This window comes from Passer domesticus, chromosome 6 (assembly GCF_036417665.1).
Source record: "Passer domesticus isolate bPasDom1 chromosome 6, bPasDom1.hap1, whole genome shotgun sequence".
NCBI classification, from domain to species: Eukaryota; Metazoa; Chordata; class Aves; order Passeriformes; family Passeridae; genus Passer; species Passer domesticus.
The window spans coordinates 62,577,548-62,593,240 of NC_087479.1; positions in this window are offsets into that span (position 1 = coordinate 62,577,548).

Below are 15,693 nucleotides of genomic sequence, written 5' to 3' on the forward strand. Positions count from 1 at the left end.
TGCCAAGTGCCTCCTGCAAACTGACATCAGGAACCTGGCCTGGTGACTTGTGTTTTTCTGGGAAAAGTCCATGGTTCATATCCTGGACCACTTGGACCAGAGAGTCCGGCTGCCTGCTGAAATTCCGAACGGATCAGGATGCCGCCAGATGCAAGGTGCCCCCACAGGCACCTGTGGTTGGTTTGACAGTGCCAAGTGCCTCCTGCAAATTGACATCAGGAACCTGGCCTGGTGAGTTTTTTTTCTCTGGGGAAAGGCCATCGTTCGTGCCCAGTGCCCTTTGGCACGCAGTTGGTGGCTGCCTGCTGAAATTCCTCAAGGTTGAGGATACCTCCCAGATGAAAGGAGCCCCAAAAGGGAACTGTGGCTGGTTTGACAGTGTCTAGTGCCTCCTGCAAACTGACATCAGGAACCTGGCCTAGTGACTTTTCTTTCTCTGGGGAAAGGCCATGGTTCATATCCTGGACCAGATGGACCGGAGTGGCCGGCTGCCTGCTGAAATTCCGCACGGATCAGGATGCCGCTCACATGCAAGGTGCCCCCACAGGCAACTGCGGTTGGTTTGACAGTGCCAAGTGCCTCCTGCAAACTGACATCAGGAACCTGGCCTGGTGACTTTTCTTTCTCTAGGGAAAGGCCATTGTACGTTTCCAGGGCCTGGTGGCCCCGAGTGGTCGTCCGCCTGCTGAAATTCCGAACGGATCAGGATACCTCCCAGACCGAAAGAACCACCACAGGCAACTGTGGATGGTTTGACAGTGCCTAGTGCCTCCTGCAAACTGACATCAGGAACCTGGCCTGGTGAGTTTTGTTTCTCTGGGGAAATGCCAGGTATCGTGTCAAGCGTCCGTTGGCCCGGATTGGCCGGCTGCCTGCTGAAATTCAGCATGGATCAGGATACCTCCCAGACCAAAAGTACCACCACAAGCAACTGTGGCTGGTTTGACAGTGCCAAGTGCCTCCTGCAAACTGACATCAGGAACCTGGCCTGGTGACTTTTGTTTTTCTGGGAAAAGTCCATGGTTCATATCCTGGACCAGTTGGACCAGAGAGGCCTGCTGCCTGCTGAAATTCCGAACGGATCAGGATGCCGCCCAGATGCAAGGTGCCCCCACAGGCACCTGTGGTTGGTTTGAGAGTGCCAAGTGCCTCCTGCAAACTGACATCAGGAACCTGGCCTGGTGACTTTTGTTTCTCTGGGGAAAGGCATCATTCTTGTCTGGGGCCCGCTGGCCCGTAGTGGCCGGCTGCCTGCTGAAATTCCGCACGGTTGAGGATACCTCCCAGATGCAGGGTGCTCCCACAGGCAACTGTGGCTGGTTTGAGAGTGCCAAGTGCCTCCTGCAAACTGACATCAGGAACCTGGCCTGGTGACTTTTGTTTCTCAGGGGAAAGGCCATAGATGATGTCCAGTGCCCGGTGGCCCGGATTGGCCGGCTGCCTGCTGAAATTCCTCACGGATCAGGATGCCTCCCAGACCGAAAGTACCGCCATAGGCAACTGTGGCTGGTTTGACAGTGCCAAGTGCCTCCTGCAAACTGACATCAGGAAACTGGGCTGGTGACTTTTGTTTCTCTGGGGAAAGGCCATGGTTCATATCCGGGACCCGTAGGCCCGGAGTGACCGGGGGCCTGTTGAATTTCCGCACGGATCAGGATACCTACCAGACCGAAAATATCACCACAGGCACCTGTGGCTGGTTTGACAGCGCCAAGTGCCTCCTGCAAACTGACATCAGGAACCTGGCCTGGTGACTTTTGTTTCTCTGGGGAAAGGCCATTGTACGTTTCCAGGGCCTGGTGGCCCCGAGTGGTCGTCCGCCTGCTGAAATTCCGCATGGATCAGGATACCTCCCAGACCGAAAGAAACACCACAGGCAACTGTGGCTGGTTTGAGAGTGCCAAGTGCCTCCTGCAAACTGACATCAGGAACCTGGCCTGGTGACTTTTGTTTCTCTGGGGAAAGGCCATCATTCTTGTTCAGTGCCCGGAGGCCCGGAGTGTCTGGCTGCCTTCTGAAATTCCTCACAGTTGAGGATACCTCCCAGAAGAAATGTGCCCCCAGAGGAAACTGTGGCTGGTTTGAGAGTGCCAAGTGCCTCCTGCAAACAGACATCAGGAACCTGGCCTGGTGACTTTTGTTTCTCTGGGGAAAGGCCATTGTACGTTTCCAGGGCCTGGTGGCCCGGAGTGGTCGTCCGCCTGCTGAAATTCCGCATGGATCAGGATACCTCCCAGACCGAAAGTACCACCACAGGAACTGTGGCTGGTTTGAGAGTGCCAAGTGCCTCCTGCAAACTGACATCAGGAACCTGGCCTGGTGACTTTTGTTTCTCTGGGGATAGGCCATCATTCTTGTCTGGGGCCCGCTGGCCCGGATTGGCTGGCTGCCTGCTGAAATTCCGAACGGTTGAGGACACCTCCCAGATGCAGGGTGCTCCCACAGGCAACTGTGGCTGGTTTGACAGTGCCAAGTGCCTCCTGCAAACTGACATCAGGAACCTGGCCTGGTGAGTTTTTTTTCCCTGGGGAAAGGCCATCGTTCGTGCCCAGTGCCCTTTGGCACGCAGTTGGTGTCTGCTTGCTGAAATTCCTCACAGTTGAGGATACCTCCCAGATGAAAGGAGCCCCAAAAGGGAACTGTGGCTGGTTTGACAGTGCCTAGTGCCTCCTGCAAACTGACATCAGGAACCTGGCCTAGTGACTTTTCTTTCTCTGGGGAAAGGCCATCGTTCCTCTCCAGGACCCGGTGGCCCGGAGTGGCCGGCTGCCTGCTGAAATTCCGCACGGATCAGGACCGCCCAGATGGAAGGGGCCCCCACAGGCAACTGTAGCTGGTTTGACAGTGCCTAGTGCCTCCTGCAAACAGACATCAGGAACCTGGCCTGGTGACTTTTGTTTCTCTGGGGAAAGGCCATTGTACGTTTCCAGGGCCGGGTGGCCCCTAGTGGCCGGCCGCCTGCTGAAATTCTGAACGGATCATGATACCTCCCAGACCGAAAGTACCACCACAGGAACTGTGGCTGGTTTGAGAGTGCCAAGTGCCTCCTGCAAACTGACATCAGGAACCTGGCCTGGTGAGTTTTGTTTCTCTGGGGAAAGGCCATCATTCTTATCCGGGGCCCGGCGGCCCGGAGTGGCCGGCGGCCTGCTGAAATTCCTCACGTTGAGGATACCTCCCAGACGCAAGGTGCCCTCACAGGAAACTGCGGCTGGTTTGAGAGTGCCAAGTGCCTCCTGCAAACTGACTTTAGGAACCTGGCCTGGCGACTTTTGTTTCTCTGGGGAAAGGCCATGGTTCATATCGTGGACCAGTTGGACCCGAGAGGCCGGCTGCCTGCTGAAATTCCGCACGGATCACGATGCCGCCCAGATGCAAGGTACCCCCACAGGCACCTGCGGTTGGTTTGACCGTGCCAAGTGCCTCCTGCAAATTGACATCAGGAACCTGGCCTGGTGACTTTTGTTTCTCTGGGGAAAGGCCCTAGATGACGTCCAGTGCCCGGTGGCACTGAGTGGCCGGCTTTCTGCTGAAATTCCGAACGGATCAGGATACGTCCCAGATGCAACGTGCCCCCAAAGACACCCGCGGTTTGTTTGACAGTGCCAAGTGCCTCCTGCAAACTGACATCAGGAACCTGGCCTGGTGACTTGTGTTTTTCTGGGAAAAGTCCATGGTTCATATCCTGGACCAGTAGGACCGGAGAGGCCGGCTGCCTGCTGAAATTCCGAACGGATCAGGATACCTCCCTGACCGAAAGTACCACCACAGGAACTGTGGCTGGTTTGACAGTGCCAAGTGCCTCCTGCAAACTGACATCAGGAACCTGGCCTGGTGAGTTTTGTTTCTCTGGGGAAAGGCCATCGTTCCTCTCCAGGTCCCGGTAGCCCGTAGTGGCCGGCTGCCTCCTGAAATTCCGCACGGATCAGGACCGCCCAGATGCAAGGGGTCCCCACAGGCAACTGTGGCTGGTTTGACAGTGCCAAGAGCCTCCTGCAAACTGACATCAGGAACCTGGCCTGGTGACTTTTGTTTCTCTGGGAAAGGACCATCATACTTGTCCACGGCCCTGTGGCTCGGCGTGGCCGGCATCCTGCAGAAATTCTGAACGGATGAGGATACCTCCCAGACCGAAAATACAACCACAGGCAACTGTGGCTGGTTTGACAGTGCCAAGTGCCTCCTGCAAACAGACATCAGGAACCTGGCCGGGTGATTTTTGTTTTTCTGGGGAAAGGCCATTGTACGTTTCCAGGGCCGGGTGGCCCCTAGTGTCCTGCCGCCTGCTGAAATTCCGCATGGATCAGGATACCTCCCAGACCGAAAGTACCACCAGAGGAACTGTGGCTGGCTTGAGAGTGCCAAGTGCCACCTGCAAACTGACATCAGGAACCTGGCCTGGTGACTTTTGTTTCTCTGGGGAAAGGGCATCATTCTTGTTCAGTGCCCGGAGGCCCGGAGTGGCTGGCTGCCTTCTGAAATTCCTCACGGTTGAGGATACCTCCCCGACGCAAGGCGCCCCCAGAGGAAACTGCGGCTGGTTTGAGAGTGCCAAGTGCCTCCTGCAAACTGACATCAGGAACCTGGCCTGGTGACTTGTGTTTTTCTGGGAAAAGTCCATGGTTCATATCCTGGACCAGTTGGACCGGAGAGGCCGGCTGCCTGCTGAAATTCCGAACGGATCAGGATACCTCCCAGACCGAAAGTACCACCACAGGAACTGTGGCTGGTTTGACCGTGCCAAGTGCCTCCTGCAAACTGACATCAGGAACCTGGCCTGGTGAGTTTTGTTTCTCTGGGGATAGGCCATCATTCTTGTCCAGTGTCCGGTGGCCCGGAGTGGCTGGCTGCCTTCTGAAATTCCGCACGGTTGAGGATACCTCCCAGACACAAGGTGCCCCCACAGGAAACTGTGGCTGGTTTGAGAGTGCCAAGTGCCTCCTGCAAACTGACATCAGGAACCTGGCCTGGTGACTTGTGTTTTTCTGGGAAAAGTCCATGGTTCACATCCTGGACCACGTGGACCAGAGAGGCCGGCTACCTGCTGAAATTCCTCAAGGTTGAGGATACCTCCCAGATGCAAGGAGCCCCAAAAGGGAACTGTGGCTGGTTTGAGAGTGCCAAGTGCCTCCTGCAAACTGACATCAGGAACCTGGCCTGGTGACTTTTGTTTCTCTGGGAAAGGACCATCATACTTGTCCACGGCCCTGTGGCTCGGCGTGGCCGGCATCCTGCAGAAATTCTGAACGGATGAGGATACCTCCCAGACCGAAAATACAACCACAGGCAACTGTGGCTGGTTTGACAGTGCCAAGTGCCTCCTGCAAACAGACATCAGGAACCTGGCCGGGTGATTTTTGTTTCTCTGGGGAAAGGCCATTGTACGTTTCCAGGGCCGGGTGGCCCCTAGTGGCCGGCCGCCTGCTGAAATTCCGCATGGATCAGGATACCTCCCAGACCGAAAGTACCACCACAGGAACTGTGGCTGGCTTGAGAGTGCCAAGTGCCACCTGCAAACTGACATCAGGAACCTGGCCTGGTGACTTTTGTTTCTCTGGGGAAAGGGCATCATTCTTGTTCAGTGCCCGGAGGCCCGGAGTGGCTGGCTGCCTTCTGAAATTCCTCACGGTTGAGGATACCTCCCCGACGCAAGGCGCCCCCAGAGGAAACTGCGGCTGGTTTGACAGTGCCAAGTGCCTCCTGCAAACTGACATCAGGAACCTGGCCTGGTGACTTGTGTTTTTCTGGGAAAAGTCCATGGTTCATATCCTGGACCAGTTGGACCGGAGAGGCCGGCTGCCTGCTGAAATTCCGAACGGATCAGGATACCTCCCAGACCGAAAGTACCACCACAGGAACTGTGGCTGGTTTGACCGTGCCAAGTGCCTCCTGCAAACTGACATCAGGAACCTGGCCTGGTGACTTGTGTTTTTCTGGGAAAAGTCCATGGTTCATATCCTGGACCAGTTGGACCGGAGAGGCCGGCTGCCTGCTGAAATTCCGAACGGATCAGGATACCTCCCAGACCGAAAGTACCACCACAGGAACTGTGGCTGGTGTGACCGTGCCAAGTGCCTCCTGCAAACTGACATCAGGAACCTGGCCTGGTGAGTTTTGTTTCTCTGGGGATAGGCCATCATTCTTGTCCAGTGTCCGGTGGCCCGGAGTGGCTGGGTGCCTTCTGAAATTCCGCACGGTTGAGGATACCTCCCAGACACAAGGTGCCCCCACAGGAAACTGTGGCTGGTTTGAGAGTGCCAAGTGCCTCCTGCAAACTGACATCAGGAACCTGGCCTGGTGACTTGTGTTTTTCTGGGAAAAGTCCATGGTTCACATCCTGGACCACGTGGACCAGAGAGGCCGGCTACCTGCTGAAATTCCTCAAGGTTGAGGATACCTCCCAGATGCAAGGAGCCCCAAAAGGGAACTGTGGCTGGTTTGAGAGTGCCAAGTGCCTCCTGCAAACTGACATCAGGAACCTGGCCTGGTGACTTTTGTTTCTCTGGGGAAAGGCCATTGTACGTTTCCAGGGCCGGGTGGCCCCTAGTGTCCTGCCGCCTGCTGAAATTCCGCATGGATCAGGATACCTCCCAGACCGAAAGTACCACCACAGGAACTGTGGCTGGCTTGAGAGTGCCAAGTGCCACCTGCAAACTGACATCAGGAACCTGGCCTGGTGACTTTTGTTTCTCTGGGGAAAGGGCATCATTCTTGTTCAGTGCCCGGAGGCCCGGAGTGGCTGGCTGCCTTCTGAAATTCCTCACGGTTGAGGATACCTCCCCGACGCAAGGCGCCCCCAGAGGCAACTGTGGCTGGTTTGACAGTGCCAAGTGCATCCTGCAAACAGACATCAGGAACCTGGCCTGGTGCTTTTGTTTCTCTGGGGAAAGGCCATTGTACGTTTCCAGGGCCGGGTGGCCCCTAGTGGCCGGCCGCCTGCTGAAATTCTGAACGGATCCGGATACCTCCCAGACCGAAAGTACCACCACAGGAACTGTGGCTGGTTTGACAGTGCCAAGTGCCTCCTGCAAACTGACATCAGCAACCTGGCCTGGTGACTTTTGTTTCTCTGGGGAAAGGCCATGGTTCATGTCCGGGGCCCGGTGGCCCGGAGTGGCTGGCTGCCTTCTGAAATTCCTCACAGTTGAGGATACCTCCCAGAAGAAAGGTGCCCCCAGAGGACACTGTGGCTGGTTTGAGAGTGCCAAGTGCCTCCTGCAAACTGGCATCAGGAACCTGGCCTGGTGACTTTTGTTTCTCTGGGGAAAGGCCATTGTACTTTTCCAGGGCCGGGTGGCCCCTAGTGGCCGGCTGCCTGCTGAAATTCTGAACGGATCCGGATACCTCCCAGACCGAAAGTACCACCACAGGAACTGTGGCTGGTTTGACAGTGCCAAGTGCCTCCTGCAAACTGACATCAGGAACCTGGCCTGGAGCTTCTGTTTCTCTGGGGAAAGGCCATGGTTCATGTCCGGGACCCGATGGCCCGGAGTGGCTGGCTGCCTTCTGAAATTCCTCACAGTTGAGGATACCTCCCAGAAGAAAGGTGCCCCCAGAGGACACTGTGGCTGGTTTGAGAGTGCCAAGTGCCTCCTGCAAACTGACATCAGGAACCTGGCCTGGTGACTTTTGTTTCTCAGGGGAAAGGCCATGGTTCATATCCTGGACCAGTTGGACCGGAGAGGCCGGCTGCCTGCTGAAATTCCGAACGGATCTGGATGCCGCCCAGCTGCAAGGTGCCCCCACAGGCACCTGTGGTTGGTTTGACAGTGCCAAGTGCCTCCTGCAAATTGACATCAGGAACCTGGCCTGGTGACTTTTGTTTCTCTGGGGAAAGGCCATTGTACGTTTCCAGGGCCTGGTGGCCCGGAGTGCTCGGCCGCCTGTTGAAATTCTGAACGGATCAGGATACCTCCCAGACCGAAAATACCACCACAGGCAACTGTGGCTGGTTTGACAGTGCCAAGTGCCTCCTGCAAACTGACATCAGGAACCTGGCCTGGTGACTTTTGTTTCTCTGGGGATAGGCCATCATTCCTGTCCAGTGCCCGCTGGCCCGGAGTGGCTGGCTGCCTCCTGAAATTCCTCACGGTTGAGGATACATCCCAGATGCAAGATGCCCCCAGAGGCAACTGTGGCTGGTTTGAGAGTGCCAAGTGCCTCCTGCAAACTGACATCAGGAACCTGGCCTGGTGACTTTTGTTTCTCTGGGGAAAGGCCATGGTTCATATCCTGGACCAGTCGGACCAGAGTGGCCGGCAGCCTGCTGAAATTCCGAACGGATCAGGATACGTCCCAGAAGCAACGTGCCCCCAAAGGCACCCGCGGTTGTTTTGACAGTGCCAAGTGCCTCCTGCAAACTGACATCAGGAAACTGGGCTGGTGACTCTTCTTTCTCTGGGGAAAGGCCATGGTTCATATCCGGGCCCCGTAGGCACTGAGTGGCGGCTGCCTGCTGAAATTCCTCACGGTTGAGGATACCTCCCAGACGCAAGGTGCCCCCAGAGGAAACTGTGGCTGGTTTGAGAGTGCCAAGTGCCTCCTGCAAACTGACATCAGGAACCTGGCCTGGTGACTTGTGTTTTTCTGGGAAAAGTCCATGGTTCATATCCTGGACCAGTTGGACCGGAGAGGCCTGCTGCCTGCTGAAATTCCGAACGGATCAGGATACCTCCCAGACCGAAAGTACCACCACAGGAACTGTGGCTGGTTTGACCGTGCCAAGTGCCTCCTGCAAACTGACATCAGGAACCTGGCCTGGTGAGTTTTGTTTCTCTGGGGATAGGCCATCATTCTTGTCCAGTGTCCGGTGGCCCGGAGTGGCTGGCTGCCTTCTGAAATTCCGCACGGTTGAGGATACCTCCCAGACACAAGGTGCCCCCACAGGAAACTGTGGCTGGTTTGAGAGTGCCAAGTGCCTCCTGCAAACTGACATCAGGAACCTGGCCTGGTGACTTGTGTTTTTCTGGGAAAAGTCCATGGTTCACATCCTGGACCACGTGGACCAGAGAGGCCGGCTACCTGCTGAAATTCCTCAAGGTTGAGGATACCTCCCAGATGCAAGGAGCCCCAAAAGGGAACTGTGGCTGGTTTGAGAGTGCCAAGTGCCTCCTGCAAACTGACATCAGGAACCTGGCCTGGTGACTTTTGTTTCTCTGGGAAAGGACCATCATACTTGTCCACGGCCCTGTGGCTCGGCGTGGCCGGCATCCTGCAGAAATTCTGAACGGATGAGGATACCTCCCAGACCGAAAATACAACCACAGGCAACTGTGGCTGGTTTGAGAGTGCCAAGTGCCTCCTGCAAACAGACATCAGGAACCTGGCCGGGTGATTTTTGTTTCTCTGGGGAAAGGCCATTGTACGTTTCCAGGGCCGGGTGGCCCCTAGTGTCCTGCCGCCTGCTGAAATTCCGCATGGATTAGGATACCTCCCAGACCGAAAGTACCACCACAGGAACTGTGGCTGGCTTGAGAGTGCCAAGTGCCACCTGCAAACTGACATCAGGAACCTGGCCTGGTGACTTTTGTTTCTCTGGGGAAAGGGCATCATTCTTGTTCAGTGCCCGGAGGCCCGGAGTGGCTGGCTGCCTTCTGAAATTCCTCACGGTTGAGGATACCTCCCCGACGCAAGGCGCCCCCAGAGGAAACTGCGGCTGGTTTGACAGTGCCAAGTGCCTCCTGCAAACTGACATCAGGAACCTGGCCTGGTGACTTGTGTTTTTCTGGGAAAAGTCCATGGTTCATATCCTGGACCAGCTGGACCGGAGAGGCCGGCTGCCTGCTGAAATTCCGAACGGATCAGGATACCTCCCAGACCGAAAGTACCACCACAGGAACTGTGGCTGGTTTGACCGTGCCAAGTGCCTCCTGCAAACTGACATCAGGAACCTGGCCTGGTGACTTGTGTTTTTCTGGGAAAAGTCCATGGTTCATATCCTGGACCAGTTGGACCGGAGAGGCCGGCTGCCTGCTGAAATTCCGAACGGATCAGGATACCTCCCAGACCGAAAGTACCACCACAGGAACTGTGGCTGGTGTGACCGTGCCAAGTGCCTCCTGCAAACTGACATCAGGAACCTGGCCTGGTGAGTTTTGTTTCTCTGGGGATAGGCCATCATTCTTGTCCAGTGTCCGGTGGCCCGGAGTGGCTGGGTGCCTTCTGAAATTCCGCACGGTTGAGGATACCTCCCAGACACAAGGTGCCCCCACAGGAAACTGTGGCTGGTTTGAGAGTGCCAAGTGCCTCCTGCAAACTGACATCAGGAACCTGGCCTGGTGACTTGTGTTTTTCTGGGAAAAGTCCATGGTTCACATCCTGGACCACGTGGACCAGAGAGGCCGGCTACCTGCTGAAATTCCTCAAGGTTGAGGATACCTCCCAGATGCAAGGAGCCCCAAAAGGGAACTGTGGCTGGTTTGAGAGTGCCAAGTGCCTCCTGCAAACTGACATCAGGAACCTGGCCTGGTGACTTTTGTTTCTCTGGGGAAAGGCCATTGTACGTTTCCAGGGCCGGGTGGCCCCTAGTGTCCTGCCGCCTGCTGAAATTCCGCATGGATCAGGATACCTCCCAGACCGAAAGTACCACCACAGGAACTGTGGCTGGCTTGAGAGTGCCAAGTGCCACCTGCAAACTGACATCAGGAACCTGGCCTGGTGACTTTTGTTTCTCTGGGGAAAGGGCATCATTCTTGTTCAGTGCCCGGAGGCCCGGAGTGGCTGGCTGCCTTCTGAAATTCCTCACGGTTGAGGATACCTCCCCGACGCAAGGCGCCCCCAGAGGCAACTGTGGCTGGTTTGACAGTGCCAAGTGCATCCTGCAAACAGACATCAGGAACCTGGCCTGGTGCTTTTGTTTCTCTGGGGAAAGGCCATTGTACGTTTCCAGGGCCGGGTGGCCCCTAGTGGCCGGCCGCCTGCTGAAATTCTGAACGGATCCGGATACCTCCCAGACCGAAAGTACCACCACAGGAACTGTGGCTGGTTTGACAGTGCCAAGTGCCTCCTGCAAACTGACATCAGCAACCTGGCCTGGTGACTTTTGTTTCTCTGGGGAAAGGCCATGGTTCATGTCCGGGGCCCGGTGGCCCGGAGTGGCTGGCTGCCTTCTGAAATTCCTCACAGTTGAGGATACCTCCCAGAAGAAAGGTGCCCCCAGAGGACACTGTGGCTGGTTTGAGAGTGCCAAGTGCCTCCTGCAAACTGGCATCAGGAACCTGGCCTGGTGACTTTTGTTTCTCTGGGGAAAGGCCATTGTACTTTTCCAGGGCCGGGTGGCCCCTAGTGGCCGGCTGCCTGCTGAAATTCTGAACGGATCCGGATACCTCCCAGACCGAAAGTACCACCACAGGAACTGTGGCTGGTTTGACAGTGCCAAGTGCCTCCTGCAAACTGACATCAGGAACCTGGCCTGGAGCTTTTGTTTCTCTGGGGAAAGGCCATGGTTCATGTCCGGGACCCGATGGCCCGGAGTGGCTGGCTGCCTTCTGAAATTCCTCACAGTTGAGGATACCTCCCAGAAGAAAGGTGCCCCCAGAGGACACTGTGGCTGGTTTGAGAGTGCCAAGTGCCTCCTGCAAACTGACATCAGGAACCTGGCCTGGTGACTTTTGTTTCTCAGGGGAAAGGCCATGGTTCATATCCTGGACCAGTTGGACCGGAGAGGCCGGCTGCCTGCTGAAATTCCGAACGGATCTGGATGCCGCCCAGCTGCAAGGTGCCCCCACAGGCACCTGTGGTTGGTTTGACAGTGCCAAGTGCCTCCTGCAAATTGACATCAGGAACCTGGCCTGGTGACTTTTGTTTCTCTGGGGAAAGGCCATTGTACGTTTCCAGGGCCTGGTGGCCCGGAGTGCTCGGCCGCCTGTTGAAATTCTGAACGGATCAGGATACCTCCCAGACCGAAAATACCACCACAGGCAACTGTGGCTGGTTTGACAGTGCCAAGTGCCTCCTGCAAACTGACATCAGGAACCTGGCCTGGTGACTTTTGTTTCTCTGGGGATAGGCCATCATTCCTGTCCAGTGCCCGCTGTCCCGGAGTGGCTGGCTGCCTCCTGAAATTCCTCACGGTTGAGGATACATCCCAGATGCAAGGTGCCCCCAGAGGCAACTGCGGCTGGTTTGAGAGTGCCAAGTGCCTCCTGCAAACTGACATCAGGAACCTGGCCTGGTGACTTTTGTTTCTCTGGGGAAAGGCCATGGTTCATATCCTGGACCAGTTGGACCGGAGAGGCCGGCTGCCTGCTGAAATTCCGAACGGATCAGGATACCTCCCAGACCGAAAGTACCACCACAGGAACTGTGGCTGGTTTGACCGTGCCAAGTGCCTCCTGCAAACTGACATCAGGAACCTGGCCTGGTGAGTTTTGTTTCTCTGGGGATAGGCCATCATTCTTGTCCAGTGTCCGGTGGCCCGGAGTGGCTGGCTGCCTTCTGAAATTCCGCACGGTTGAGGATACCTCCCAGACACAAGGTGCCCCCACAGGAAACTGTGGCTGGTTTGAGAGTGCCAAGTGCCTCCTGCAAACTGACATCAGGAACCTGGCCTGGTGACTTGTGTTTTTCTGGGAAAAGTCCATGGTTCACATCCTGGACCACGTGGACCAGAGAGGCCGGCTACCTGCTGAAATTCCTCAAGGTTGAGGATACCTCCCAGATGCAAGGAGCCCCAAAAGGGAACTGTGGCTGGTTTGAGAGTGCCAAGTGCCTCCTGCAAACTGACATCAGGAACCTGGCCTGGTGACTTTTGTTTCTCTGGGAAAGGACCATCATACTTGTCCACGGCCCTGTGGCTCGGCGTGGCCGGCATCCTGCAGAAATTCTGAACGGATGAGGATACCTCCCAGACCGAAAATACAACCACAGGCAACTGTGGCTGGTTTGACAGTGCCAAGTGCCTCCTGCAAACAGACATCAGGAACCTGGCCGGGTGATTTTTGTTTCTCTGGGGAAAGGCCATTGTACGTTTCCAGGGCCGGGTGGCCCCTAGTGTCCTGCCGCCTGCTGAAATTCCGCATGGATCAGGATACCTCCCAGACCGAAAGTACCACCACAGGAACTGTGGCTGGCTTGAGAGTGCCAAGTGCCACCTGCAAACTGACATCAGGAACCTGGCCTGGTGACTTTTGTTTCTCTGGGGAAAGGGCATCATTCTTGTTCAGTGCCCGGAGGCCCGGAGTGGCTGGCTGCCTTCTGAAATTCCTCACGGTTGAGGATACCTCCCCGACGCAAGGCGCCCCCAGAGGAAACTGCGGCTGGTTTGACAGTGCCAAGTGCCTCCTGCAAACTGACATCAGGAACCTGGCCTGGTGACTTGTGTTTTTCTGGGAAAAGTCCATGGTTCATATCCTGGACCAGCTGGACCGGAGAGGCCGGCTGCCTGCTGAAATTCCGAACGGATCAGGATACCTCCCAGACCGAAAGTACCACCACAGGAACTGTGGCTGGTTTGACCGTGCCAAGTGCCTCCTGCAAACTGACATCAGGAACCTGGCCTGGTGACTTGTGTTTTTCTGGGAAAAGTCCATGGTTCATATCCTGGACCAGTTGGACCGGAGAGGCCGGCTGCCTGCTGAAATTCCGAACGGATCAGGATACCTCCCAGACCGAAAGTACCACCACAGGAACTGTGGCTGGTGTGACCGTGCCAAGTGCCTCCTGCAAACTGACATCAGGAACCTGGCCTGGTGAGTTTTGTTTCTCTGGGGATAGGCCATCATTCTTGTCCAGTGTCCGGTGGCCCGGAGTGGCTGGGTGCCTTCTGAAATTCCGCACGGTTGAGGATACCTCCCAGACACAAGGTGCCCCCACAGGAAACTGTGGCTGGTTTGAGAGTGCCAAGTGCCTCCTGCAAACTGACATCAGGAACCTGGCCTGGTGACTTGTGTTTTTCTGGGAAAAGTCCATGGTTCACATCCTGGACCACGTGGACCAGAGAGGCCGGCTACCTGCTGAAATTCCTCAAGGTTGAGGATACCTCCCAGATGCAAGGAGCCCCAAAAGGGAACTGTGGCTGGTTTGAGAGTGCCAAGTGCCTCCTGCAAACTGACATCAGGAACCTGGCCTGGTGACTTTTGTTTCTCTGGGGAAAGGCCATTGTACGTTTCCAGGGCCGGGTGGCCCCTAGTGTCCTGCCGCCTGCTGAAATTCCGCATGGATCAGGATACCTCCCAGACCGAAAGTACCACCACAGGAACTGTGGCTGGCTTGAGAGTGCCAAGTGCCACCTGCAAACTGACATCAGGAACCTGGCCTGGTGACTTTTGTTTCTCTGGGGAAAGGGCATCATTCTTGTTCAGTGCCCGGAGGCCCGGAGTGGCTGGCTGCCTTCTGAAATTCCTCACGGTTGAGGATACCTCCCAGACGCAAGGCGCCCCCAGAGGCAACTGTGGCTGGTTTGAGAGTGCCAAGTGCCTCCTGCAAACTGACATCAGGAAACTGGGCTGGTGACTCTTCTTTCTCTGGGGAAAGGCCATGGTTCATATCCGGGCCCCGTAGGCACTGAGTGGCGGCTGCCTGCTGAAATTCCTCACGGTTGAGGATACCTCCCAGACGCAAGGTGCCCCCAGAGGAAACTGTGGCTGGTTTGAGAGTGCCAAGTGCCTCCTGCAAACTGACATCAGGAACCTGGCCTGGTGACTTGTGTTTTTCTGGGAAAAGTCCATGGTTCATATCCTGGACCAGTTGGAACGGAGAGGCCGGCTGCCTGCTGAAATTCCGAACGGATCAGGATACCTCCCAGACCGAAAGTACCACCACAGGAACTGTGGCTGGTGTGACCGTGCCAAGTGCCTCCTGCAAACTGACATCAGGAACCTGGCCTGGTGAGTTTTGTTTCTCTGGGGATAGGCCATCATTCTTGTCCAGTGTCCGGTGGCCCGGAGTGGCTGGCTGCCTTCTGAAATTCCGCACGGTTGAGGATACCTCCCAGACACAAGGTGCCCCCACAGGAAACTGTGGCTGGTTTGAGAGTGCCAAGTGCCTCCTGCAAACTGACATCAGGAACCTGGCCTGGTGACTTGTGTTTTTCTGGGAAAAGTCCATGGTTCACATCCTGGACCACTTGGACCGGAGAGGCCGGCTGCCTGCTGAAATTCTGAACGGATCAGGATACCTCCCAGACCGAAAGTACCACCACAGGAACTGTGGCTGGTTTGACCGTGCCAAGTGCCTCCTGCAAACTGACATCAGGAACCTGGCTAGGTGACTTTTGTTTCTCTGGGGATAGGCCATCATTCTTGTCCAGTGCCCGGTGGCCCGGAGTGGCTGGCTGCCTTCTGAAATTCCTCACGGTTGAGGATACCTCCCAGACGCAAGGTGCCCCCGAGGAAACTGTGGCTGGTTTGAGAGTGCCAAGTGCCTCCTGCAAACAGACATCAGGAACCTGGCCTGGTGACTTGTGTTTTTCTGGGAAAAGTCCATGGTTCATATCCTGGACCACTTGGACCGGAGAGGCCGGCTGCCTGCTGAAATTCCGAACGGATCAGGATGCCGCCCAGATGCAAGGTGCCCCCACAGGCACCTGCGGTTGGTTTGACAGTGCCAAGTGCCTCCTGCAAACTGACATCAGGAACCTGGCCTGGTGACTTTTGTTTCTCTGGGGAAAGGCCATCATTCTTATCCGGGGCCCGGTGGCCCGGAGTGGCCGGCTGCCTTCTGAAATTCCTCAAGGTTGAGGATACCTCCCAGAAG